Consider the following 27,357-nt stretch of genomic DNA (forward strand, 5'->3'; position numbering starts at 1 on the left):
GTGCTTAAAGTACTTGAATTCAATTCAAGTACCGAGAGGTGAAACGAACTACCGGCTCAGCCCAGACCTACAGTGGCACGTAGCAGAGAGAGAGAGCCCGCTGACAGTGGAAATTATTTTAACATCCCTCAACTCCTGCCGTGTCAACAGACATCCCCCAAACAAACCCGCCACTGAGTCTTGGAGAATGAGTGTACAACTGGTAAATTAGTCGCTGATGTTTCAGTCAGATAGCTAGCTAGGTAGCTCAAGGGCTCTGGCTATTAGCCAGGTAGCTAGCTAGAACTACCTAGCTAGAAGGATGAAGCTAGAAGCTAACGTTGAACGGAGGCCTGATCTCAGCATGAGCAGTTGACTGAAATTAAGCTAGCTATAATAAAAAGACGGGCTACAATAAGTTCTCATAACATAATACCTTTCCTTTATAGAGAGTACTGGTCTGCTGACGTAATTCGGCCGATGTGCGCTCAACCGGCCTCCGCGTCGTGGATGCTGGTGTTGATCCATCTGCTAACCCCGGCCTGCTAGCTTCCTGAACACCGTCTCTCCCGCTCGCCTTATGTAGTAATCGACTACCGAACGGCTCCCTGTTTCACCTTTGCTGCTCATTGGACCCTATGATCACAAGGCTACTCAGCTGATGCCTGCTGGACTGTTCATTAACACAGTACTTCATTTTGTTTACCTGTCGGCCCCAGCCTTGAACTCTGTGTAGCCTGTGTGTAGCTAACTGTGACCCTCTCTGCCCATTCATCACCAGTTACCCGTTGTTGTTGACCTAGCTGTTTACCCATTGTTGTCTCACCCGTTGTTGTCTTAGCTCTCCCAATCAACACATGTGATTGCTTTTTGCCTTTCTCTAATGTCAATATGCCTTGTATACTGTTGTTTAGGGCAGCTCTCATTGTTTTATTTTACTGCGGAGCCCCTAGTCCTGCTCAACATGCCTCAGCCCCCTTGTCCCACCCCCCACACATGCGGAGACCGCCATTAGCTTAACTGGCGCCTCCAGAGATGAAACCTCTCATCGTCACTCAAATCCTAGGTTTACCCCCACTACTCGCACCCTACCATACCCTTGTCTGTACACTATGCCCTGAATCTCTTCTACCAAGCCCAGAAATCTGCTCCTTTTATTCTCTGTTCCCAAAGCACTAGACGACCCGTTCTTATAGCCTTTAGCCGTACCCTCATCCTACTCCTCCTCTGTTCCTCTGAGGATGTAGAGGTTAACCCAGGCCCTGTGTGTCCTCTCATTTGTTGACTTCTGCAACCGTAAAAGCCTTGGGTTCATGCATGTTAAAATCAGAAGCCTCCTCCCTAAGTTTGCTTTATTCACTGCTTTAGCACACTCCGCCAACCCTGATGTCCTAGCCGTGTCTGAATCCTGGCATAGGAAGGCCACCAAAAATTCTGAAATTTCCATCCCCAATTACAACATTTTCCATCAAGACAGAACTGCCAAAGGGGGTGGAATTGCAATCTACTGCAGAGATAGCCTGCAGAGTTCTGTCATACTATCCAGGTCTGTGCCCAAACAGTTCGAGCTTCTACTTTTAAACCACTTCCTGGTTGGATTTTTTTCAAGTTTTCGCCTGCCATATGAGTTCTGATATATTCACAGACATCATTCAAACAGTTTTAGAAACTTCAGTGTTTTCTATCCAAATCTACTAAAAATATGCATATATTAGCAACTGGGACTGAGTAACAAGCAGTTTACTCTGGGCACGCTTTTCATCCAAACGTGAAAATGCTGCCCCCTATCCCAAACAAGTTAAATAAAGGTGAAATTAAAAAGTAGTGAGACAGACAGTGGTGAGTCAGGCTGCAAAGGAGATACAGGGAGAGGAAGCATTGAAGCAAGCAGGGAGAGAGGTTAGTAGTACAGTGGTTCCCAAACTTGCGGTTGTGGGGTCCCCTAAAATGTAAATAGTCTCTAATCTTATCAAACACATTAATAACTTGTTTATCTTCAAATGGGTATAGAATCAGCTAAGGGTGTCAACTAAGGACATTTTACACTGTCAGAATTCACTTACATGTCATGTTGGGACAGTCGGTGGGACCTAAAATTGAGTGATATTTAAAGCCAATGTAATATTATGTACACTGAACAAAAATATAGCTTTTACTGAGTTACAGTTCATGTAAGGAAATCAACTTTATCAGTACTGACTTACCACTCATGTATGTAGTGAAACCTGTATTATTGAGTAGAACATTTAAAGTACAGTAGTGATGGATAGTGTGTTTTGCGCTTGGTGAGGCTGAGGAGAGTATGGGAGAGAGCGGTGAGGATCCAGCTTGCTTGGTCCTGTGGTCCAAGAGGCCAAGGACAATGGAACAACCAGACGGGTGTGAAGAAGATCCAGGTCCTGCAAAGAGGAACGTTTTAATTGAGCGGTTTTGTTAACCCTATAGCGGTATGTCACACAAGCGTGGGAGAGCGCACACTGGAGGGTTTTGCATGGAGTGTAGCAGTGGTTTTACAAGTGCAAATATGTCCACGTTTCCTCCATCGTCTCCGGCATTGTGGTGTATTTGCTGGTGTTTATGGAAAAACAGAAATGTAGTTAGCTAGCTAGTTGCTTTGTCTGCACAATTTCTGTCTGTTGTGCTGACTGTTTCAATGTGGTCGACTCGGTATGTTTGTAATAAACATTCTGCCTTGCCACACAACAAAGCTAAATTGAAATCACATTTGCTCCTCTCTCTACCATGTCATAGTTTTGGTTGGCTGATAAAGTGGTAATGGTTCCCCTCAGCTAATTAGCCTGTGAGTCACCAGGTCTTCTCTTCTCCTTTCCTCTGTCTTCAAAGTTAACGGTTGCTAATCCACTGAAAGAAAGCACAAAGCACCTCAACGCTCTCTGCTAAACAACCTCAAAGCTCTGGCCTCGTGCCCAGTACCCCATGTCCCAACCAACTGACAAAACGTTTATCAGCTTCACGGTTTACTTTTGTAACACAGGGTAAACAAATTAATACAGTTTTGATATACAGCTTATTCATTTTATTGTTGAGTGAGCAGAAGGCTAAATAAATGAGAGTTTGAAGTGAGTTTCTCAACTCCCATAGGAGATTCTAAGTCAGTACCTGGTGATGAACACTAGAGGGTACTGTTTGTTGAGAAAAAGGCTCTTTACGTGGCAGTTGATGGGAATCAGTTCAGCTCTGTGTCCTGGTGACTATTCTGTGTTGCTTGCTGATTTTAAGACAATCTTTTCTGGGATTTGGACCCATAACGGTCAACAGGTCTTTCATTCAATGGGTGTATTGTCCCAGTGTGAGTCCACAGAAGACCGAACAGCCGTCCTCACTGAGTTTTCGTTACCGTCAGTTGCTCATCTTTCCTTTTTATTTCATCACCTTCATCCACTTGATTCTAATAGAGTAAATATAGACATGATGGCATTGGGATGATAATCCCCCCCCCTCTCTGTTAGTGGGAGTGACAAGGTGTTTAACTGCTCTCTATATGTACTGTCATGTGAATGTCATGCCTAAAGCATGGAGGATGGCCCGTTGGCTGCCCTGTTGACAGGACAGAAGCGTTCATTCTACTGGCCTACATCCAGAACATTCCCTCACCCTGTCATCGAAACAGAGGACAGATTTAACTCCCCACATCAACCCGATACTACATTTCCTATATGTTACTCATACTGTATGTTGATATGATGAGCATCTTAGAATAGCCTAGTGCTCCATGTCAAACCTTGACTGCCATGATTTTGTCACCCCTACACCTTCTGGAGAATGTCCCTGTCAGTTTCCACGAGTCATTAATACATGTATGTCAAAGGGACTGCCTTATCCTTCGACATTACCAAGTATTTAATGACGGAACCAGCAACATTGAGAGAATATTACCTAGCTACAGCTATTTTTTAGAAAAGTTGGCGCAAAGTGTTTGCGTGTGTCGAGGTAGTTAGGTATCCGAGGGGATTGTTTCCCTGTGACAGCTGACTTGATCCCTGTGAGTTGAGAGAGACAGAGTGAGTGAAGTCAATTTCTATTTCTGGGAGATTGAGTGCTATCAAAGCACCAGCCAAGAGGCCATAAATGGCTGCCAGCGTCTCCAGTTACCTCCTGCTGGTTTTGGGCTGCGGACGCTACCACCCTCCGCTGAGGTGGAATTCGGACCTCCTCTCCAGACCCCCACAGCCATGTCAGGTCTAAGGCCAGGCCGTATCAAGCGTCTTCGAATAGGAGGGTTGACCCTCCCCCCTCCTTGTAATCTTATTTGTTGTGATCTAAAAGGGAAAACTGATCCTAGATATGACATGCATGATACATATTGTCCCAAGTAGCTCAGTTGTTAGTGTGGTGCTTGCAACACCAGGGTTCTGGGTTTGATTTTCCCCAGGGGACCAGTACAAAAATGTATGTGCTCCCTACTGTAAGTCCAGAGTGTCTGCTAAATGACTCAAATGTAAATGTATTGTCCCAGCCAGGTAAACATCCAGGGATAAATAGAAATGCCGGGATACCAAGACAGACTGGCACCTAAAGTCAAGGGGTCACATTGACTGAATATTTTTACACGTCCTGTATCAAATTAACTTTTATTTTAGTGTGGTGTATATGCTGTGGGTTGACACTGGTACTCTTAGTACATGTGTTGTATCAAGTGGCTTCTATCTGTAGATTGTGACTGGTTGATGGTCTGAGTAGACATACACCTGGGACGAGAATCAAGATCGCCTCAAGGGATGTAAGGATCAACGGAGACGCATCGCTCCCCGATTTTTAAAATGTTTAATATTCAAGCGCATCGGTGTTTCTGCTCATAGTACATTATTTTTACCTTTTGAAAATACCTTGTCTTATGTGACAACTGATGCGTCAGTGTCGAACTGCGTTGACAATCATTGATCTACATGTCATTGTGCATGCCGAACAACCCCAGGCAATATCAGTAGCCTAGTCAAACTGCACACTGTGCTCAGCTTCGCCTGCTGGCCAACGCGAGGGAGGCGGCTTGTTCCTGATCACGCAAGCCACTGCTAAAATGGCTTGTATGATATTAGGCTTTATTAGTTGAGTGACAACCTGTGTAATTTGCTAGGTTATTGTTATCTATGTGATGTTAAATTGTTTTTACCTGATTTAAAAAGTAAGTTACCAGAGACAACTCTAGTCTGGCTATACCTACTGAACGGGGCTTACAATAGATTCTATTTTGATTGTTTAGGTACACCATCGGCAATAGTTTGGGTCGTTTTGCTTTGAACAATCAGTGTAGATGGTCATTTTTTTATGTAAAGTTGACTTTAATTTCATAACGAACACAGCAATCACTTTTGCGAGGGTCACTGCATGGCCGATGCGAGAGAATGAAAAAATCACTCTAAATTTCCAAATGGTTGAAAACATTTTGATTTTGAGTTGCGGGGGGGATCCGAAGTTGTGCTATATATTCAACAGCTGAGGAATATGGATACATTACTACCTCAAACACTTCATCTGCAAAAATGACAAGTGAATTAGTGTGGGGGGATACAGGCTACATTTCTCCCCTTAATCTGATAGTGGGGTGGTAGATGCTTAGTGTGCCCCGTATGGCTCAGGTCCCTACATAGTACATACAACATTTACACACACGTCAGCTCAGACAGATCCAGCTCAGAGAGGCCCAGCTCATGAGCTCCATCAGCAGCAGATTTTAATTTAGAATGGAAAGTGAATGTGTTTATTCAACAAATGTTATTGCATCAATTCTTTCTCTAATCAAACCGAATAGCACCGAATCGTTTCTAACTAAAATGCATCTTTCCCGTATCGGAGCCCATGTATCTAGATGCGTATCCAATCATCTTGAAAGGGAAAGATGCACATCCCTAACAGCCTCTTCAACCACCCCTTTACCCCCTTGTCATTGCTTCAAAATGTTCTCGCTCACCCTTTCCTCTCTTCTGTGTTTGATTGATCGAGCCTGAGTGGGAAAGCACCGTTCTAAATTTGTCAGCTCCCTGAATCATGCCTGCTGCAGATATAACTGCCACACATGCGGGAGGGGGGAGCGAGAGGGGGGAGGTGGCCGTCGTTCTAACGGTGCGGGCAACTCGTGCATCATGTCAGTCGTGTCCTACTAGCCCTCCTGTGCTTAGCTGTGATCTTCTCCCAGACCCACTGTGGAACTATCCGGCCCCCAAAGACCCAACACACTAGAGACCTACCCCCACGGACTTGCCCCCAGAAGACCTACCCTAACCTAGGCACTACTACCAACAGACCTTCCCCAGCCCAGGAAAACCTACCACAGAAGACCTTCCCCAGCCCAGGAACACCTACCCCAGAAGACCTACCCCAGCCCAGGCAATACACTGTCACATCTAATCTGAGAGGAAAACTTAAGTAAGGAGTTGAGTTGGGGAAATGTTGGGGGAAGGTTTTGTGAGGAGAAGATTGAAATACTGACTGGCTTCTAAAAGCCTTTATACGGTTTGAATGGAATGCTAGCTGGGCTGTCGTTGGGTATTTTATATTATGACGTGTTCAGTGAAGAGGTGGTCTGATTTGATATGATCGCTGGCTGGATGACCCCTATCTATTCGAAGTGAACTGGTTTGATGATGGACAATGAGGAAGGGCGAGATTGCAACGAAATGGGGTGTTGCTGAACCCAATGGTATTCTGGAATAGTCCGTATCCCCATTCTAGTTGAATGGAACAGTCCTTGTTGGAACCCATTCTTGTTCTCTCCTCACATTCCCAATTTCATTCTGGTGCCTGCCTGTTTGACTTGGACCGGCACAGCCACTGACCTACCTAACCTAGTCCAGGACTCTTCCTCCCAGACCCGTTAGCAGTAGACGACATGCACAGATTTCCAGCTTAAATCAGAAAATGTCCATAGTCAGTTTGATGCTGAACTTTTGTCCACCTTTTGTTGACCAGTATAGCGTTTTATAAAATCCTTATGAAGATTCTTAATGCTCTGAAAAAGTGACAGCCATATGACATGTCCGATCTACTTTCTCGTGAGATATTGTTGATATTTCCACGCTCGTATACTGCTTCAGATGGATTATACCACAGATGAATGTGGTGAAGTGCGAAAAGCTTTAGAATAGGTGAAATTGCGATTTGTGTAGTTGGTTTGTCTGAGTGTGTGTGTGTGTGTGTGTGTGAGACCGTAAAGGACTGGGACATAGCTCTGTCATGACCTGACACTACAGCTGCACATTGTCCCGCACCTGTTCTGCTCTCTCTCGGTCAGGATCAGAATACACAGGACAGAAATAGAGCACAACTGCCCTGACAAGGAACGCGCGCATGCTTGCTCATAGGACTATGGCAACACAAACAAATCTAGGGTTGGGAATTGCCAGGGACCTCATGATACGACGTTATCACAATACTTACACAATATTTCTGTATGTATTGCGATTCGATACTGTAATTTTGTGATTTGATGTTGTGCTGAAAACATGTTGGCTCACTATTTAAAAAGATGGAGAACGAGCTATAGGATGAAAAATACACGAGTTTTAGCGCAGGTACAGCCAACTAACGCTTCCGAGGCAAAAAAATATTCATTTATTTGTGTAATGTAGATTTTTATAGCTGCAGTATCTCATCCTAGATCAGTACCACATTAAGATGGCTTTGTGTATACAAATCCAAAGTTGAAATGTGATCTTGAGGCCGATTTAACACCTGTGAGGGCGCTTCATTATTTACTTAACATCTCTCAGATGGATATCCCCTGTGGTCTGGACAAGACACCTCTTAAGTGTGTGTAGTATCCTGTGTACCTAAGTGTATGTTTGTGCACGGTTTCCACATGTGTCATTTAAATGGGGCCAACTGTTGGCTAAGTGTCTATTTAGCACCGTTCCGTAAATACCCAGTTTAAGCGTTATCTAATAGGCTAACTGTGATCTAATTTCCGGGTGGCTTCAGGCTTGCGTGTGAGAAAGGAGAGTCCTGATGCCGTCCACGTAGTCTATGGTTTCAGTCCCCCACCCCCCCCCTCCCCAATAAGCCTTTCACCACTTTTACTTTGTTGCCATGGCATCTACCATCAGCTGTTTGTAATAGAGTCCGAGCCCCAGGGATTCACCCTCCGTGACCATCCAATCTTTTCAGACGTTTACTGGAAGCACTTATACACTGTAGCTGTTGTCTTGGCAGAGACGGTTTCTTCACACTCCGATCACTTCATGTGATGACCCTGGGAGAAGTCCATTTAAATGGATCCTTCTGAGATGGAGAAAGAACTAGATGTGTTGTGTGTTATACTAGTGACAATAAGATTGCAAATAGTCTCCCACTGCACTGAGTGCTGACATGACGACCGTCGCATCTCTCTCCAGTTAATAACGGTGTCCATACAATCTGAGGATGGATGGGGATGTAGACTGGATGTAGAGCTTGTTCACTCCGGCCCTGCCAGGAACAGGAGCGAGTCCTATCACCATGCATCTCTCAGCTACGTGAGGAAGTAGACACACTGTTGTGGACAGGAGAGTACTACATGTTGTTGACCTTCTCTTCATTTAGCTTGGTGATATCTTTGTCATCACACACTCCAATAGGTCTGTTATTAATAAGAGGTTTGTTTTGACGGCCTTGTTTGGTCTCTCCAGCGATGGGTGTCCATAGAGAAGGCTGGCAGCAGAACAGAATGTTCAAGAGCACTGACAACAAATCGCCTGGTCTTAAGGACATGTGAGACTAACAAGAACTACTGCTATGTGCAATAGATCACCTGTTAGGCGTGTAAACGTTAGAAAACAAACCTAAAATGAAGTTCAGAGACGACAGAGCGTCCAACCGTTGCAACCGACAACATTTGTTTTGGTCTGACTTGTTATTTAAGATGGGTTGGGACTGGGGAGGCCTCCTGTTCAGATCAGGGTTGTGTTGAGTGTGGCACACAATAGCTAAATGTTTTACAATAGGAAATCTGTTCTGCTTGGACCTCCCCTGTTTCACTCGGTTTCAAGCGTGGGTCTGTCTCCCTATTGAATTGGATCCTGCCCTACCTGACTGTGTACTGTAGGATCTCTAATGGCCGTCCTGAGGTTAAGGGTCAGCTTATTGAGTGACACATCCAACATCCCAACAGCCTGATGGTCCATGACACAGAGGTGGACCTGAGCCAGAGCCAGTCATGCAGGAAGAAGCCTCAGACCAAAGCCAGAGGAGAGTCTTAACATATCTGTCTGGCCTGACCACGCAAGTCGTTGGCCATGTCAGACTACTTGCCTTCTTTAGAATGGGTGGTTAGTAATAGGTTCATCTTAAATATATCAAATTAAATAAATTGTTTTGGGACAAAACATTTGCTAAACCTCATTTAAATCTAGTAATGAATTATGTGTCGATTGAACAAATTGAGATTAAACTGCTTGGTGTAACCCTAGATTGTAAACCGCCATAGTCGAAGCATATTGATTTAAACGGTAGCTAAAATGGGGAGAGTTCTGTCTGTAATAAAGCTCTGCTTTCTTGACATCATAATCCACCAAACCAGTCCTACAGGCCCTAGTTTTCACACCTAGATTACTGCCCTATATATGGTCAAGTGCTACAAATAAGGATATAGGCAAATGTATAGTGGCCCAGAACAGAGCAGCACATCTGGCCCTTAAAAGTACACAGAGGGCTTAAATCAAAAACATGCATGTCAATCTCTCCTGGCTCAAAGTAGAGAGAATGACTGACTGCATCACTACTGGTCTTTGAGTGGTATTGACGTATATTCAAAGTACCAAACTGTCTGTTCAAACGACTAGCACACATCTCAGACACCCATACATTACCCCTCAAGACATGCTACCAGGGGTCTTTTCACAGTCCCCAAGTCCGGGACAGAGGCTAGGAAACACACAGTACTATATAGAGCCATGACTGCATAGAATGCTCTCCCACCTCAGGTAACTCAAACTAGCAATAAAATCAGATAAATAAATGACCTCAAAACACCCCACGTCACAACGCGGACTGTGAATAAATACGGACACATTACACACCCACACATTATTCTTAGTATTGTAAAATTGTAATGTAATAATGGTGCAATGTAAATTTGTATGACTTAATGTTTTGGACCCCAGGAAGAGTAGCTGCTGCCTTGGCAACAGCAAATGGGGAGCCTAATAAATGACTAGATACTAAATGATAGGCATCTTAAGTATGCCAGGATGTTATACTCATTTTGGCTTTTCATCTAGTACAATTCGTTGCACACTATTGAGGAAGACAACAGCTGATAATCTGATATGGTGACGCGCTGTACCAAAATGAACGAATAGCAGGAATCCATGCAATTGTGCAATAGGTGATGCGTTCTCAATGTGGATGAGCATGGTATATTATTTACTGCATTTGATTTTACTATACAATATGTTCTAAGTAGTATGTAGCACGATTAGTACACAGTATGCAGTTTAAGTAGGCAAGACTGATTTCAAATATCTGACTTTTTACTCCATACATTTTCCCTGACACCCAAAAGTACTCGTTACATTTTGACAGAAATGGTCCAATTCACACACTTATCAAGAGATCATCCCTACAGCCTCTGATCTGGCGGAGTGTTAGTGTGTCCCTGGCTATCCGTCAATAAATAAAAAAGAAAATTGTGCCGTCTGGTTTGCTTAATATAAGGAATTTGAAATGGTTAATACGTTTACTTTTGATTCTTAAGTATATTTACAACCAAATATTTTTTAGACCTTTACCCAAGCAGTATTTTACTGGGTGACTTTTACTTGAGTCATTTTCTATTACGTTATCTTTACTTTTACTCAAGTATGACAATTGAGTACTTTTTCCACCACTACATATATGAACTGTAACTCAGTAAAATATTGGAAATTGTTGCATTATTTTTTGTTGTTCAGTGTGCGTGTGTGCATGCATGCATAAAGTACCAGTCAAAAGTTTAGACACCTAGTCATCCAAGAGTTTATTTATTTTTACAGTTTTCTACATTGTAGAAAAATAGTGAAGACATCAAAACTATGAAATAACACCTCTGGAATCATGTAGTAACCAAAAAGTGTTAAACAAATGTGAGATTCTTCAAAGTAGCCACCCTTTGCCTTGATGACAGCTTTGCACACCCTTGGCATTCTCTCAACCAGCTTCATGAGGCAATGCTACCAAATACACTCAAATAGTATGTAAACTTCTGACCCACTGGGAATGTGATGAAAGAAATAAAAGCTGAAATAAATCATTCTCTCAGTTACACCAGCTCTGTCAAGAGGAATGGGCCAAAATTCACCCAACTTATTGTGGAAGGCTACTCGAAACATTTGACCCAAGTGAAACAATTTAAAGGCAATGCTACCAAATACTAATTGAGTGTATGTAAACTTCTGACCCACTATGAATGTGATGAAAGAAATAAAAGCTGAAATAATAAATAATTCTCTCTACTATTATTCTGACATTTCACATTCTTAAAATAAAGTGGTGATCTTAACTGACCTAAAACAAGGAATTTTTACCAGGATTAAATATCAGGAATTGTGAAAAACTGAGTTTTAAATGTATTTGGCTAAGGTGTATGTAAACTTCCAACTTCAACTGTATGTGTGTGTATATAATTTATTCTAACCAATTTTTGACTTTTAGCCTCCCATAGCATGAAACCTAATTACCTGTACCTTATTTGTGCTTTCTGACCTACATTTACATGTTAGTAATTCAGCAGACACTCTTATTCAGAGCGACTTAACGTATTCATCTTAAGATAGCTAGGTGGGACAACCACATGTCACAGGCATAGTAAGTACAATTTTCCTCAACGTAGTTATCAGCAAAGTCCTTTGCTTGTAACTTACATTTCACTCCTTGACAAGAGTCAGAGACTCAAAGCCACGAGAGGGTAGAACACACTTCATATGTGCTTGTTACACTGAGCTGTTTGTAATCTAAGATATCAATGTGAGTGTGTTGTGATTTGAAACATATTGGTGACATTTGGACTGTAAGGTTGCGTAGAACAGCAGAAGTGTCAACATTGCGCTGTGTAGAATAGCTGAGGGGAGCGGTCATACTGTATTCTTGTAGACAGCAGCGATGATGTATAGAGGGATCTATAAACAGCTGTGGCACACATGCGTGCACACGCACAATTGTCGTAGACTGATTTAAATGGCATGTAAGTCATAGCACAGACAACTGACTCCGATAGTCACCATACACACAGAGAGGGAGATTGGACAGTCTCGGGAAGCTAGGATACATTTTCCTACAGGTGTGGAGGGAGAGAGCAGAGCTCCGAGGAAGTGCCTTCCAGTGTGCGTGATCTATCTCTGTATCCAGGATCCCCTGGGGTTTAGCCTCCTGTCTGGTAGCACTTATTCCAGTACTAACAGTAACATCAGAACTGTCAGCCCTGCTGCTTATAAATGGAACAGACCCTTACCAGATATGTGTTGATTGGGTTCTGGCTGCACTGTTTAGAGTCATTTGGAATGTACTGTGTGATTCTATAAAAATAAAAAAAATCTAAGTTTCACCAGCTGCACAGGGCTTTTAAAGGGGGATTCATTCAAGAAACAAACGAGGAGAGAAAAGGGAGAAAGGTCTAGGAACAGACAGGGAGAGGAGGACTGGAATTGGGAACATGTCTACGTTCCAATGGAGCTTAATTTGAGCTCCATTTAAATTGGTCTAACTTATTGTGCCCTACATCCCATTGAATTAGTATGGCCCTTCCCTTTTTTTAATGGTTATTTAACGCCATAGGAAGAGAGCTGAGTAAATAGTGTCAAAGTAACCGGTCAGAGGTTCATGGGGATATGTACTATTCTGGCATCTACCCTAAAACCTTTCCTTTTGTGTATTGAGTTTCCACACAGTCATTTCTCTGGGAATAGGTACAGCTTCTCGGTCTTGGCCAGCAGAATCTTCTGGTGTTTCAGTCGATTTGTCTTCAAATGGCACAACCTCCTACCTGCTGGCATACCTTTTGACTGTTATGGCCTTGATTCTGGCTGACCAGTGGCTGAAAAAGTAAAGGGTTCCAAAATCGGCACCTGTCCTAGTCCCAGCTTTTCCCATACACTAAACAAAAAGGGATGACAGTTCCTGGGAAGATTGCCGGGTGGGAATGGAATGGGAAGAACACCAGGAATGCTTTGGCAAATGGGATCGGTGGGGGCCTCCCGAGTGGCGCAGTGATCTAAGGCACTGCGGCGCAATGCTAGAGGTGTCAGTACAGACCCAGCTTCGTTGGTGTGGTTGGCTTCCGGGTTAAGCGGGCGGGTGTTAAGAGCGTGGTTAGGCGGGTCATTTTGGAAGACGCATGACTCGACCTTCCGAGCCCGTTGGGGAGTCTCAGCGACGAGACGAGATCGAAATTGGTGAGGAAAACAGGCGTAAAAATAATAATAAAAAATGGGTTTGGTGAAGTATTCTTTTGCTGGTGGTTGCGTTCCACCTTTTCCTCTCTTTCTGTGGAAATATTTCTCTCAGGGTCTACAGTAAATTCAAATCTCATGGCGGGTTTCAACTCTCGAGCTGCACGCTGTTGACCAACACTGTGGGGGTAGTCGGCACACATTGTTAGTGATCTCTAAAGAGCATTCCACCTTGAGCCATCGAGAGCCACTTCTTAGGGACGCTTTTATCTGAGTTATCTTGGGTAAGTCTGTCAAGGGGTGGGGCAATAGGGCAGAGCTAGCTAGTGTTTACGGATGGAGTTGGACTAAGTTATCTTGGTCCTCCTATTTGTGGCAGTTGTATCTGAGAAAAGGCTTGTACAGTAAGCTGAGGCCAGGATCTGTTTGGAAAGTTTGAAGTTTGTGTGTACTGCCTTGGACATTGCCATGGTCTGGTCTTTTGGACTGATACACATTGTTCTTGGGTATTACTGGCCTTGGTCCCAATAGAGATGGTATGGGTAAGTCCAGACCAGGCCTGGGTACCAGCCAGTGAACTGTGACGGTAAATACCCAGTTGGTGACCTCTGCTGCCCAGCCACTCAGCTAACACCTCACCTTATTAGGGTAGATTGAACAGAGTGAGCTGGCTACAAACAAGGGCAACCTATCTTCCAGTGTGTCAGAGTGCATGCGTGTTATGAAGGGAATGTGTCTGACCTTGTGCAGTTCTCTGACTGTCCAAGGACCAATGACTGTTATGACAGCAAACTGGGACAGTAAATTTAGACCTTTTGGTCCTTCTACAAGTGTCAGAGGAAATGTAGCACTCCCAAATACTTCCCCATGTGTACTGTCCCTAATGGCACCCTATTCCCGATGAAGTGGATAACTTTTGGCAATCGAGCCCTTTTTCTTCTTACCCAGAGTCCGATCAACTCACGGTTACCATTTTTCTTTCTCTGTGTGCAAGTTGGAATGAACTTGAAGGTAGGCAATAACTGGAAGTCTACAAGAACCGCTAGCATGGTAACCCTAGTTAGCAATTGCGCTAATGCTAGTTAGCAACTTCCTTCAAATTGCATGCAGGGAACTAAAAATGGAATCCATGAAAGCAGAAAGTGGGATAATTACAAAAATGTTGCGCTATCCCTTTAAAAGCAGTCTCAGCAGAAAAATATATATTTTTTGCAGTGGCAGCTAAATTAAAGGGGAACACTACCTTTACCTCTTCATGCTATGCCTACCTTCTGTATACGTTTATGGTTCTGTTTGAGCGATGGACTCTGGGCTGAGCACTGCTATGTGTCTGTAGAGACAACATGGCCAAACGTGCTGGACCCCTCCATAGTTAATTTGCCAGAAGAGAGGGATATACAGTATTTCCTGTGGGAGAAACAGTAAATCTGGGCTTTATTTCTGAGGGGGAGGCCTAGGTTGAGAGATTGAGTTCTGGGCCCAGATTTTGAGACAAACCTGCTAACGTTTCCTGCTTTCCTTCTCCACGTCACGCACGCATACACACTCTATCAACGGGCTTGAGGAGAGACGCTGGGGTCATTTAAAGTGCTATTGCGGTCACTGGATGTCTTAAGTGTTTGTATACAGTAATTCAATTCTTATGTTGAATTAATCTGACACCCAGGCATCTGTGTTGTGTATAATTGGTGGGGAGGTGTGGACATGCTGCTGTTACGATGATCGAGGTCTCATCGTTGGCCTGTTTTTGTTCAACATCCAAAAAAAAGTGATTTGCTAGGATTGCCTCAGAGCTGGCTTTTTGGTACTGATCAAATTCAAAATTTGTCAAATTACTGGTGTTTGTTTAGTATTACAAACTCTTCCTCCCTCTCGTCTCCTTATCAGTAACTGTACTAACAAAGATCAAAATGACATGTTTTTTTTTTAGAAGATATTATTAGAGAGGATTATAACCTTTCAGACAACAACAACAAAAAATGTGCACCATCATACGACTCTACATTTTTCAGACAGTAGAATTCTGCTTCGGCATAGAATGTTTGGTATTGTTTCCCTGACAACAACAAATTAATTTGAATATACTTTTTTATTAAAGAGTGGTTGCACACAGGTAACTCAAGATTATTTGATTGACAGTTCTGGTTGCTTAGTGATTGACGATGGTCCCGCTTCAGAAGCGGCATTCCTTTTAGACAAATAAAATGCCCGTTCAGTGGCACTATATCCAGAGACGGTTTCGTGTTTTGCATTTAAAAAGCCTTCGTGTACTCTTCAGACAAACAAACATGCCATAGCTGAGACGCTTTCAAGGCACCACATTCCATATGTCTGAAAAGGTTATAACATTAATCTCTAGTGGTTTACCTTGAAGATTTGTTTTGCAGATGCAGTTGCCAGATTGGTTACCTTTTTGAGTGTAATCCTGCCTAATGCGGTGCAACAATGTTTGACTGTCCCCATATCAGCAGCCAGGCATGTAATTACAAGTTAGTGCCTCTCCATTGGACCACAGGGCTGGTTACCAGATACTTGTGCGTGTGTGCATAAATACTGGTAAGTGTTAGCTTGGTCTGTTTTGTACAGTCTTGCCAATTCCTATGCTCATTCATTGTCATGTTGTGACTAAACAGCACAAACAGATCTGGGAATGGGCTAGTTGACTGCCTCTGATTCCAAACTACATTTGTAATCATAGAGCTAGTACAGCAGGGGCCTTCAACCTTCTAGCCCAGGGACCCCCTCCCAGGCAAACCGGCGACCCAGAGACCCCCATCATATCTGGATAGGTGCAGTGAAATGCCGTAGTAGTATAGCGTCCCTAGAGCAAATTAGGTTTAAGTGCCTTGCTTATGGGGACAATATTTTTTTTTCTCCCCTTGTTGGCTTTGGTATTCAAACTAGCGACCTTTTGGTTAGTGGCCCAACACTCTAGCCACTAGGGTACCTGTCACCCTTAGAATAGGAAGTCTGAACTTTAACGTAGCCTATTAGATAAAAAGCTAACTCGAACACGTTTCTGCTAATAGCTAAATAAAGGTTGGCAAATTCATTCAGTCAAAGCTTACCAGCAACTAGCGGCACACGCGGATGCCTTTTTAAAGCCTATGGCGGCATTCCTCTGCCCAGGCGTTGCCCAGGCGTTGCTCACGCATGCAAGATCTTACAACGCATGGATAGGTATTTTATGTATGAGCTACCAGCATATGTTATAGCAATCTGGTTCCTGAAAGGCACAGTCGATGACGTGGCACACAACCATTGGTTGATGCATGCAACGTCTGAGCAGGGCACCGCGACCATTGGCTCAATATTAGGAGTTGAGGAATAAAGTTGACATTACCTACAGTAGAAAAAATATTTGTATGTAATTCAACATGTTTGTTCTGTTGCTAGCAATATTCATAACGTTTAAAAAATATATATACTGTATAGTATCAGTCAAAAGTTTGGACACACCTACTCATTCAAGGGTTTTTCTTTATTTGTACTATTTTCTACATTGTAGAAGACATCACAACTATGAAATAACACATATGGAATCATGTAGTAACCAAAAAGTGTTAAACACATTTGAGATTCTTCAAAGTAGCCACCCTTTGTCTTGATGACAGCTTTGCATACTCTTGGTGTTTTCTCAATCAGCTTCATGAGACTCATTTCAATTTTTTTATTTTATTTACCCTTTATTTAACTAGTCAAGTCAGTTAAGAACAAATTCATATTTACGATGACGCCCTACCCAATTAACAGGTGTGCCTTAGAAGTTAATTTGTGGGATTTATTTTTCTCTGCTGCAGAGGAGAAAGTCATTAGAGTTACCAGCCTCAGAAATTGCAGCTCAAATAAATGCTTCAGTTCAAATATTTTTTTTAATTTTTATTTCACCTTTATTTAACCAGGTAAGCAAGTTGAGAACAAGTTCTCATTTACAACTGCGACCTGGCCAAGATAAAGCAAAGCAGTTCGACACATACAACAACACAGAGTTACACATGGGCAGTAAACAAACATACATCAATAATACAGTAGAAAAAATAAGTCTAGATACAATGTGAGCAAATGAGGTGATAAGGAAGGTAAGGCAATAATAGGCCATGGTGGTGAAGTAAATACATATAGCAATTAAAACTCTGGAATGGTAGATTTGACAGTAGATGAGTGTGCAAAGTAGAAATACTGGGGTGCAAAGGAGCTAAATAAATAAATACAGTAGGGAAGAGGTAGTTGTTTGGGCTATTTATAGATGGGCTATGTACAGGTGCAGTTATCTGTGAGCTGCTCTGACAGCTGGTGCTTAAAGCTAGTGAGGGAGATAAGTGTTTCCAGTTTCAGAGATTTTTGTAGTTCGTTCCAATCAATGGCAGCAGAGAACTGGAAGGAAAGGCGACCAAAGTAGGAAATTGGCTTTGGGGTGACCAGAGAGATATACCTGCTGGAACGCGTGCTACGGGTGGGTGCTGCTATGGTGACCAGCGAGCAGAGATAAGGCGGGACTTTATCTAGCAGGGTCTTGTAGATGACCTGGAGCCAGTGGGTTTGGCGATGAGTATGAAGCGAGGGCCAGCCAACGAGAGCGTACAGGTCGCAGTGGTGGGTAGTATATGGGGCTTTGGTGACAAAACTGGCACTGTGATAGACTACATCCAATTTGTTGGGTAGAGTGTTGGAGGCTATTTTGTAAATGACATCGCCGAAGTCGAGGATCGGTAAGATGGTCAGTTTTACGAGGGTATGTTGGCAGCGTGAGTGAAGGATGCTTTATTGCGAAATAGGAAGCCAATTCTCGATTTAACTTTGGATTGGAGATGTTTTATGTGAGTCTGGAAGGAGAGTTTACAGTCTAACCAGACACCTAGGTATTTGTAGTTGTCCACATATTCTAAGTCAGAACCGTCCAGAGTAGTGATGAGAGCGGGCAGGTGCAGGCAGCGATCGGTTGAGAGCATGCATTTTAGTTTTACTTGTATTTAAGAGCAGTTGGAGGCCACGGAAGGAGAGTTGTATGGCATTGAAGCTCATCTGGAGGGTTGTTAATACAGTGTCCAAGGAAGGGCCAGAAGTATACAGAATGGTTCGTCTGCGTAGAGGTGGATCAGAGACTCACCAGTAGCAAGAGCGACATCATTGATGTATACAGAGAAGAGTCGGCCCAAGAATTGAACCCTGTGGCACCCCCATAGAGACTGCCAGAGGCCCGGACAACAGGCCCTCAGATTTGACACACTGAACTCTATCGAGAAGTAGTTGGTGAACCAGGCGAGGCAATAATTTGAGAAACCAAGGCTGTTGAGTCTGCCGATGAGGATGTGGTGATTGACAGATTCGAAAGCCTTGGCCAGGTCAATGAATACGGCTGCACAGTATTGTTTCTTATCGATGGCGGTTAAGATATCGTTTAGGACCTTGAGCGTGGCTGAGGTGCACCCATGACCAGCTCTGAAACCATATTTCATAGAGAAGGTACGGTGGGATTCGAAATGGTCGGTGATCTGTTTGTTAACTTGGCTTTCGAAGACCTTAGAAAGGCAGGGTAGGATAAATATAGGTCTGTAGCAGTTTGGGTCAAGATTGTCCCCCCCCCTTTGAAGAGGGGGATGACCGCAGCTGCTTTCCAATCTTTGGGAATCTCAGACGACACGGAAGAGAGGTTGAACAGGCTAGTAATAGGGGTTGCAACAATTTCGGCAGATAATTTTAGAAAGGGTCCAGATTGTCTAGCCCGGCTGATTTTTGGGGATCCAGATTTTGCAGCTCTTTCAGAACATCAGCTGACTGGATTTGGGAGAAGGAGAAATGGGGAAGGCTTGGGCGAGTTGCTGTGGGGGGGTGCAGTGCTGTTGACCGGGGTAGGGGTAGCCAGGTGGAAAGCATGGCCAGCCGTAGAAAAATGCTTATTGAAATTCTCAATTAAAGTGGATTTATTGGTGGTGACAGTTTCCTATCCTCAGTGCAGTGGGCAGCTGGGAGGATGTGCTCTTATTCTCCATGGACTTTACAATTTCCCACAACTTTTTTGAGTTTGTTGCAGGACGCACATTTCTGCTGGAAAAAGCTAGCCTTGGCTTTTCTAACTGCCTGTGTATATTGGTTTCTAACTTCCCTGAAAAGTAGTATTTCACGGAGGCTGTTCGATGCTAATGCAGAACGCCACAGGATGTTTTTGTGTTGGTTGAGGGCAGTCAGGTCTGGAGAGAACCAAGGGCTGTATCTGTTCCTGGTTCTAAATTTCTTGAATGGGGCATGCTTATTTAAGATGGTGAGGAAGGCATTTAAAAAAAATAACCAGGCATCCTCTACTGACGGGATGAGCTCAATATCCTTCCAGGATACCCGGGCCAGGTCGATTAGAAAGGCCTGCTCACTGAAGTGTTTCAGGTAGCGTTTGARAGTGATGAGTGGAGGTCGTTTGACCGCTGACCCATTACGGATGCAGGCAGTGATTGCTGAGTTGGTCATGTTTATGGATTTGGGGTTGTGCCTGGTAGGTTCCTTGATGATTTGTGTGAGATTGAGGGCATCTAGCTTAGATTGTAGAACGGCCGGGGTGTTAAGCATGTCACAGTTTAGGTCACCTAGCAGCACGAGCTCTGAAGATAGATGGGGGGCAATCAGTTCACATATGGTATCCAGAGCACAGCTGTGAGCTGAGGTGGGTCTATAACAAGCGGCAACGGTGAGAGACTTGTTTTCAGAGAGGTGGATTTTTAAAAGTAGAAGTTCAAATTGTTTGGGTACAGACCTGGATAGTAGGACAGAACTCTGCAGGCTATCTCTGCAGTAGATTGTAACACCGCTCCCTTTGGCTGTTCTATCCTGTCTGAAAATGTTGTAGTTAGGGATGGAGATTTCAGAGTTATTGGTGGTCTTCCTAAGCCAGGATTCAGACACGGCTAAGACATCCGTGTTGGCAGAGTGTGCTAAAGCAGTGAATAAAACAAACTTAGGGAGGAAGCTTCTAATGTTAACATGCATGAAACCAAGGCTTTTACGGTTACAGAAGACATCAAAAGAGCGCCTGGGGAATAGGAGTGGAGCTAGGCACTGCAGGTCCTGGATTCACCTCTACATCGCCAGAGGAACAGAGGAGGAGAAGGATAAGGGTACGGCTAAAAGCTATGAGAATTGGTCGTCTAGGACGTCCGGAACAGAGTAAAAGGAGCAGGTTTCTGGGGGCGATAAAATAGATTCAAGGCATAATGTACAGACAAAGGTATGGTAGAATGTGAATACAGTGGAGGTAAACCTAGGCATAGAGTGATGATGACAGAGATTTTCTCTAGAAACGTCATTGAAACCAGGTGATGTCAATGCATGTGTGGGTGGTGGAACTGAGAGGTTGGATAAGGTATAATGAGCAGGGCTAGAGGTTCTACAGTGAAATAAGCCAATAAACACTAACCAGAACAGCAATGGACAAGGCATATTTACATTAAGGCGAGGCATGCTTAGCCAAGTGATCATAAGGGTCCAGATAGTAGTGAGGTTGGTTGGGGTCACGACGATTCAGACAACTAGCCGAGCCATGGGTAGCAAGCTAGCAGAAGATGGAGGTCGGTTTTTAGCCACCCCGTGCGTTTTTGTTGGTAGATTAGTGTGGTTCCGTGTGGTAGAGGGGACCAATCCAATTGTCAAAATAGTTATAGTGGACATATAACAGACACATCTCAACATCAACTGTTCAGAGGAGACTGTGTGAATCAGGCCTTCATGGTCGAATTGCTGCAATGAAACCACTACTAAAGGACACCAATAAGAAGAAGAGACTTGCTTGGGCCAAGAAACACAAGCAATGGACATTAGACCAGAGGAAATCTGTTATTTTGTCTGAGTCCAAATGTAAAATTTTTGGTTCCAACCGCAGTGTCTTTGTGAGACGCCGAGTAGGTGCACGGATGATCTCTGCATGTTGTGTTCCCACCGTGAAGGATGGAGGTGTGGGGGTGCTTTGCTGGTGACGCTGTCTGTGATTGATTTAAATTCAAGGCACACATAACCAGCATGGCTACCACAGCATTCTGCAGCGATACCCCATCCCATCTGGTTTGGGCTTAGTCCCACTATCATTTGTTTTTCAAAAGGACCATGACACAAAACACACCTCCAGCCTGTGTAAAGGCTTTGGTATCCTGTTCTGTTAGGCTGTTAGCCCCACCAAGCCCCTCTGTGTGACCCAACCACACCTGTGTTCAAAAAGTGTTTTGATTTTTTATTTGAATTAATTCAGCTGCACTTGATTGAGATTACCTGATGTAATGGGACCAATGGTATAGTCCCAAAAGTGCAATCCCTGCCCTATCTGGCACTCCAGAGAGTCTCAATCAAACACTAAACGTTTTGGAAAGTAAACGGTAACATTAGAACCCAGGTCTGGACCCAGCAGGAGAGGCATGAACATCAGAGCAGAGCACAATGTCGGCTTCTCCCCAGGCTTCTCTCCAGACTCAACACTGCATTCCTCCAGTGACAGAGTCCAGTCCTCTGTCTATATGGGGATGAATGTTAAGAGTGAGTATGGGTCTGCGGTGGTTATGGTTATCCTATGGCTGAGCTTCCGGGGCGTCCTGCTGCCACTAGGGACAGTAGAGAGCTAAAATGTTTCACCCATTCAAGAAAATGCGTGTTGTTGTATTGGGTGTAGGAGACATGTTTCTCTAAGTATTTCCACAACTAATTGGTTTCAATGCTTTGTATTTCAATCTACATATTAGAATATAACTGATAATTATCTAAAAATAAATTCCCACGTTGGGTCTCCAAGGTAGGTAGTGTTGGTCAGATGGAATCTCTTATTGCGGTTAATGCTGTTATTAGTGTATAATAGACTACAGACAAACGTATGGCTGTCTCACCTGCCGTGTTACTTAGCAGTGAGTGTGTTGGTGTGCCCAGACCAGATGAGCTCACCACGGAGGGCGAGGGAAGAGTCCAAACCTGCCACCTCTAATAAACTGATCTGACGTCACACCTGGGTTCAAGTAGGATGTGTTTGGACACTGCTACTGCAGTGTTGGGTTGGTGACATCATTTATTGGCTGAGGAATCAAAGTAATTGTCTGTCTCCCTGTGTGTGTGTACCCTCGGTGTAAATCTGCATGTCTGAACTTGTATCCTCTCTATCCCTCTGACTACACGATCTCATTCACTTTCTGTGATCTCACACACACACACACACACACACACACACACACACACACACACACACACACACACACACTACTGCTCTTTTGGATTCTCTAGGGATGGACGGCAATAGTTTTTACCATAATGATACGGTTAGTCAGATGGACAATCCCATGACTGGAGCTCCATAATCGCCAATTTCAGATTCTCTCTGCCCCTCTCACCTTCCGTCTCTCTCTCTTAGCCTCTCCATCTCCCTTTCCTTTGCTCGCTCGCTAGCTCTCTCTCTCTCTGCTCTTTCGTTTTGTCACCACTGAGAGATGAGTGGAATTTATCATCTAGCTGAGACTGTAATTTTGTCTTCTCATCTCTCTCTCTCGCCCTCCCCTTGCTCTGTAGCGTCCCACTGCTGCCTTGTCACTGGGCCAAGGGAACACAGCAGCACATTCTCAGTACTTCCACTCTACAGTATATACCTTTCTCTGAGTCTGTCTGCAGGAGATAGAGGGACACCCAGCCTCTCGGGTCCAATCTGTGAGCATAGCCATGGGGCCTAGCTCATTTCTTGCCTGTAATCAGATTAGCAGGTACTGAGCAGCTTTAGTTAGGCTGCACTGGAGGAAGGCAGGGGATGTCTGTTTAGTATTAGCCGTTAGCCAGTTTGCTATTAGCGTTACTACTGGAGACTAGAGGGGAGCTGTTTAGAGACTCTGCTCCACTCTGACTGCACAGAGAGAACCAACGCTGCACTGCAGCCTCTACCACGCGCTACTACTGCTGATCGGGGATCAGCTCCCTCACTCTCCTCTTTCTCTCCCTGTCCCTCTTTCTCTAACGCTACCTGACTCTGGGTCCTCCCTCCCTTCTCCTTCTGCCTCTCTCTCTCTCTGTGCTGAGGGCAGCTCGTCCTGGGGCACCGACTGACTGCGTTTTTTGTTTCTCTGCATCACCTTGCAGTCAGTTGCCTGCCTGCGGGTCGGACCTCAGCGCTTCTCTCTTTCCAGCTCTCTTTCTCTATCCCTCTCTTCTATCTGTCCTCTGTACCTACCTGGTCTTGCAAGAATGTATCGGAACGCAAACCCGTGGATCTCAAACTACCTGAGCCATGTCAAGTTCTGCAGACAAGGTAAGATGGAGCTGGTGCTGAGGATAGGGCTTTGGGTCTGGGACTGAGGATGTGGCTTTGGGTCTGGGACTGAGGATGGGGCTTTGGGTCTGGGACTGAGGATGGGGCTTTGGGTCTGGGGATAGGAGGAGGATGGGGCTGTAGGCTGAGGAAAGTGAGGCAAATTGTCTCTTAACTGGCCCCGTTTACAGTTGTCCTTGCGCTGTCTGCAGCTGTAGCCTCCAAGGACGTAACAGTTGATAAGGGACTCTCTCTGACTGCAGGAGGAGGGAGAGTTATTTCTGGGCTCTACTTTCTGTCTCCAGTTTATTTGGACAGTTATGTCAGAGATATTATGTTTTCTTGTGTGTAGTTAGTTGCACATGCCTGAGTGTGTTTGCGTCAGACTGTGTGACAAGAACTCCGAGTGTGTGTGTGTGGCCTATGTTTCTCATTCTCACAATTGTACACAATTCCCACTCTCAGTAATCCGTCCAGAGAGTGGAACTGGGTGTTGAGTGGTGGTTCTGCTTGGTTAACTGGCTGAGAATTCACAACAGGTGTTCCTGGTGCCCCAACACCATTGGTTCCCAGCCATTACAACCCAGTAGAAGATCCTGTATCCCAAATGGCACCCTATTCCCTGCATAGTGCACGTTTGGCCTATGGTCAAAAGCAGTAGGGAATAGGGTGCATTTGGGACACAACTGGGGTCTGGAGGGTTGATGTGTGTGTTATTAGCATAACTTTGACACACAGCAGTGTCCAGACCAATACTTAGCCATCAGTCATTTGATCAGCATTTGACTACTAGCGCACCGCTAACGAGTCCACCATGGCTAATAAAGGTTCAATTTATTGTCTTGATTGGCATACAGTATTAGTATCTACCGTAGGCTAAGGGGTTTAAGGCTTTGATTGGCTCAGGCTCACCTGACTTAGCTACCGCTCCTAGTATTTATAAATCTCAAGTAAACCCTTCCCTTACTTTATCTCTGATGCTGGGGGAGGTCTGTCTCTCTCTCTCTGTGTGTGTGTGTGTGTGTGTGTGTGGTAGAAGATGGGGGTAGTAAGAGTTGTGATGTAAGTGATCCCGTCGTTGTTTTAGTGACATTTCTTTTTGGGCTCTCTCTAGTTCGGGGCTGCTCTGCTCAGGGTAATCCCCTCTAAACAGGGACATATGCTCTTGAATGGTCATTTCTGCACACACTTAATTGATCAGCCCCATGTGGTTTTATTGCCTTCTCCAAGTATTAGTACTTGTGTATAGAACCTGTAGTAACTTACTCGGAACAGTAAAAGGTAATTTCGCCCTCATAGTGACATACAGTATGTTTATCATGAAACAAACCACTGCTAGAGCATCCAGGATTAGACCCCTTCATTGATGAATGAAAGCACTTGATCCCCATGTTTCACTTTACGACAGGGGCATCAAACTCAATCAGCACACTGGCCATATTGAAAAAATACAACACATTTTTGGGCCAGACATGGCCTATGTTTGTTTTTACAAAACACTTATGTACAGCTGGCTCAAACTGTCTGTTTTATTAGAGGGGAGGGGGGGGGATGGCCTTTTTATAATGTCCACTTATGTACATAGGATGCTCTATATGGCATTTWAACATATTACAACCAGATAAATCATTTGTCCACCCTAATCAAAAAGTGTTTTAATAACTGTAAATAACAAAAACACAGCTACGTTGGAACCTCTTTTCTTTGCATTGCGTGGATCACCACTGTGGTGGACTGCAGCATTGCTGTATGGTGCACTCACAATGTCTTAGGCCTAGTTGAGTAGTCGGCCTAGGCTACTGCTCTAATGTTGCTGTAATAGGCTTATATGTTTTATTTATTTAWTTTTTTTGCAGGTTTTGTTTTTTGGTTATTCATTGGCAAGCTTTAGAAACTGAAGACCAGGCTGCAACATTTTAGTAGCCTGGCTAGGACTGTGGCATGTGCCTGGACACTATCCCTCTGCTGTGCGCTGTAAATGGGACACATGAAAGCAGCATACCACCCTGCATCCCGCTGCTGACTTGCCTCTGAAGCTAAGCAGTTTTGGAMGGGAGACCAGATGCTGCTGGAAGCTGTGTTGGAGGGCCAGTAGGACGCACTTTTTCCTCTATTAAAAAGAATGTATCCCAATGCCTAAAATCAGTGATTAGGGACATTGCCCTGTGTAGGGTGCTGTCTTTCAGATGGGATGTTAAATGGGTGTCCTGACTCTCTGTGGTCACTGAAGATCCCAGGGCACTTATCGTAAGAGTAGGGGTGTTAAACCCGGTGTCGTGGCTASATTCCTAATCTGGTTCTCATACCRGTCATGGCCACCMAATCATCCCCAGCTTCCAATTGGCTCATTCATACCCTGTGACTATTCCCCAGTTCGTTGCTATAAGGGTGCTCTGTCAAGTTACCTGGTAACACGAAAGCAGTGCAATTGATGTTGAATTCACCGACACAAATGCATCATGCTGTAACTTCATAAAGTAAATGACTCCGCTGTTGACTCATTTATACTCGCTTGTGTGTCCTATTGTCCTTTAGTAGTAATTTATACCCACACGTAAATCCTTTCTCTTCTAACTTATTGACAACCAAGATTACATTTTCTGTAGGCTACAGCAATGACCCATTGGAACCCAAACTTTGCATGGACGTTTCGCTTACAACACGTTTAAACTTTCGGTCCGGTAGAAGATGCCATTTAGTGATGACATGATACAGCGCACTGGATGGGTCTGGGAGGAGGGGTATGTGTGGCAATGTTGGCAGTGCTTACTGTGACTTGTAGTGTAGTGCAGTGCATCGTGGGCGGTATGGAAGCGGGCCAAGAATGACTTGACGAACCCAAATCATTGTGCGGGACGGATAGAAATGTGTCACGGATTCGGCCCGCGGGCCTTGTGTTTGACACATGCTTTTAATAGCTCAGTCTACATGTGTGACGGTGTGAAGAATGTTTCACGTTCTTTTAACACCAAAGGGTTTGGGACATCTGTGATCATTGTAGTGGTTTTATGCCTGTGTGTGGAACGTGTAATGCAGGAWGCACCCTCCTTTCTGTAAGGGTTCCTCTGCTCTATTGCGTAGGGCTGCTTCTGATCGGATGGTCCTCCATTCCCCCTGTAGGGCTCAACGTGTTGACTCATCCAGCACCTTTAGCACTATGCCCTCAACAGCTACGTGTTGTTTTGCGCTACAGGGATACTGGGTTACAAAGGCTAATCCCCGATCTGTTTGTGCCGTCTTGCCCATTCCTATGGTCGTTACCAAGCTTTGTCAATGACCGCAGGAGTTGGCTATTCAGCACGAACACCAGAAACCAGGCTAACTGTGTGGTAGGCAGTAAGGACAAATATCTACATTAGTCCATTTGAATTCTCTTGCCTACATTGATAGACAAGATTAGTGGAGGTGTACCTACATAAATTGTTGTTTTCCTTCTCTATCACTCTATCCCTGTCACTTTATCAGCTGGTAAGATGACCTGTAGGCTACGATGTAAGGAGGGTGGCTAAGGCCTGAGCTAGTATGTGTTTACCGGATACTCCCCAGCTGAAATAATACTAGTCTCGTACCAAAACACATCTAGGCGTAGGGACTCTTCTCCTCCCTTCTCAAATGATGTTTTCCCAAAGCGGGGGGATTTTAAACATCATCCAAATATCCTTAATATGGACTAACAGATCTGGAATGGCGGGTGGTTTCGGGGGGTTAGGGGTGGGGGCTGGCAGGCAAAGTGGAAACACATGTGTTCTCTCTCTGTCCCACAGAGTGAGGGAG

At 44.3% G+C, this 27,357-nt stretch overlaps 1 protein-coding gene across 13 annotated transcripts in view; it reads left to right on the forward strand.

Annotated features, from left to right (window-relative positions):
• Positions 1-27,357, forward strand: part of svila (supervillin a) — a 134,179-nt gene that overhangs the window by 52,678 nt on the left and 54,144 nt on the right. For 11 of the 13 annotated variants that reach the window (XM_024000324.2, XM_024000329.2, XM_024000326.2 and 8 more), the window contains exon 1: positions 6,030-6,363. The exons of 1 other annotated variant lie outside the window; for it this stretch is intronic. The gene's annotated coding sequence lies outside the window, so the exon portion shown is untranslated. Of the gene's footprint in view, positions 1-6,029; positions 6,364-27,357 lie in introns of those variants that run through there. One more of the 13 variants, XM_024000336.2, reaches the window with a different exon arrangement.

The sequence above is a fragment of the Salvelinus sp. IW2-2015 genome, linkage group LG14 (genome assembly GCF_002910315.2).
Source record: "Salvelinus sp. IW2-2015 linkage group LG14, ASM291031v2, whole genome shotgun sequence".
Taxonomy (NCBI): Eukaryota; Metazoa; Chordata; class Actinopteri; order Salmoniformes; family Salmonidae; genus Salvelinus; species Salvelinus sp. IW2-2015.